Here is a 2113-nt window from a genome sequence, read left to right as displayed (position 1 = left end):
CGGGCCCCGCGGCGCGCGGCCGGGAGGAAGGTGACCTTCCCCACCGGGGCTACCGGCTACCGCGGGGCTCGCAGCGCCGCCGGCCCGGCGCTCCCGGGATACCGTACGAGACCTGCCCCCGCTCCCGGCCGTGCGCGGTGCCCCCGCGGCGCGGCCCCGCCGGACCCACCTGGGCACCCGTCGCGGCACCGGCGGCGGCGCCGCCGCCTCCCCCCGCGCTCGCCGGCTCCCGTCTCGGATCAGCTGGCGGAGTCATGACGCAGCCACCCACCGGCCCCGCCCTCGGCCAATCGCGGCGCGGACCCGCCCCCGCCTTGAAGGCCGCGCGCCGCCGCCAATGGCGGCGCGGCACGGCCCGCCACACAGCCAATGGGAGGCAGGAGCCCGCCCCCCACCCCGCCCGCCCCCGCCTTGGCGGCCGGCCCGTCCAACCGGGCGGCGGGCGGTTGCCTAGGGAACGGGCGGGGCGGCGCCGCGCCGCGGGGCACGCCGGGAGTCGTGGTTCGGCGCCGCGGGGCGCTCCCGGCGTGCCCCGCGTGCTGTGAGTTGGCATTTTCAAGCGGGTGAAGCGAGGGGACCCGTGGGGGCGGGGGCGGCTCTTAAAGGGCCAGGCCCTGCCGGGACAACCACCGTCCGCTCCCCGCCGACCCGGGCGCAGCCCCGGTCCCTGCTTGCGGTCGCCGCTGCCTGCTTCCCGCCCGCCTGGCTCTAGAGGCGGGGGCGGGACGCTAAGGGCGGCCCCCGTCGGCCGCCACCTCTTGACCCCCGCCAGGCGCCGGCGGCGCCTTTAAGAGCCCATGGCAGCGACACGGAGCGATTCCGAGAAGTTACCCCAACTTGGCGGCCAATCACAAGTGAAGCTTCCCCAGCGGGCACCAATGGGCGCGCGCGGGGGGCGGGGCCCGGGGAACTCAGCTGAACCCAACGACTTGGCAGCGCCGGGCGGGCGCGCGATGACTGGACAACTTCTTTAAAGGGGCCGCGCCCGCCCCGCGCCGACTGCCGGGGGGCCGGGGGCCGGCTGCGGGGCGAGGCGAGCGGGGCCGCGGCGGGGGGTGCTCTGCCCCGCCCCGGCCCGCCGCCTGCCCGGGCTCTGCCGCCCCGGCGGGAGGGAACGGGCGGGCGAGGGGTCTTGCCCCTTTAAGGACGTTTCCTGCCCTTCGCCCCAGTAACAGCTGATTGCAGCGGCGAGGAGGGGGCGGGGGGGCCAATGGGCTGGCTCCACATCCCGCCCACGTGACTCCCACGCGCCGCCGCCGCTGCATGCGGCGCTGCCGGCCCGGAGCCCCGGGCGCCCTCTTAAAGGGGCCGCGGCGGGGGCGGGACCGGGCCGGACCGGGGGGTTCCTTTCCCGGGAGGAGCCCCCCGGAGCGGCCGCTCCGGGCCCTGTTTCTCCCCTCCGCAGGGGCCGACCCGTCGTCTCGTCCTCCCGGCCCGGGCCCCGAGGCCTTCGCGCGGCCGAGGCAGCAGCCGCGTCTCCTCGAGGCCCGCTCCGAGGGCGGCCTGGCCTGGCCGGGCCCCCGAGCACCGCCGGGCGGGGACCCGCCTCGAGAGCGGGAGCCCCGCGCTGGCCTCGGCCTCCGCTCGCCACGGGGAGAGGCCTCGGCCCGCGCGGTGCTCGGGGGCCCTGGGCGCTCCCACACCTGAGGCCGGGGGGCCCCTCCTGCGACCGCCGAGCCTGGTCCCACTGAGCGGCGCCGCTCTCAGCCCCGCTGCCCCCCAACGAGCCTCGGGGCGGCCGCGGTGCCCGCCCCGTCCCCGCGGCCCCCCGCCGGGGCCGGGCACTCACCTGGCGCCGGGGTGCCCGCCGGGCGCCGCGACCCCCTTTAAGGGCGGCTGCCTCGTCAGCGCGGCCCGGCGCGCTCCAGCTGACAGCCCCGGGCGCCTTTGACGTCACCGTGACCTCAGCCGGCTGGTGGCGGCGCCGCGTCACGGCCGCGCGGGGGCCCCGGCGCCGCCGCCTGCCCATGTATAGGCACCGCGCCCCGCCGTTGCGTAACCGCCGCCGCCCGGACGCCGGGGCCCCCGCGATCCGCCCCCCCCAACACCCTCCCCCCCCCTGCACCGCGCGGGCTGCGGCCGCTGGAGGGAGCCCGGGGCCGCCCCGCGCGGG

This window comes from Nothoprocta perdicaria, unplaced genomic scaffold (genome assembly GCF_003342845.1).
Source record: "Nothoprocta perdicaria isolate Ctin4 unplaced genomic scaffold, notPer1 scaffold_50, whole genome shotgun sequence".
Classification (NCBI taxonomy): domain Eukaryota; kingdom Metazoa; phylum Chordata; class Aves; order Tinamiformes; family Tinamidae; genus Nothoprocta; species Nothoprocta perdicaria.
Note: the sequence above shows the minus strand (reverse complement) of the source record.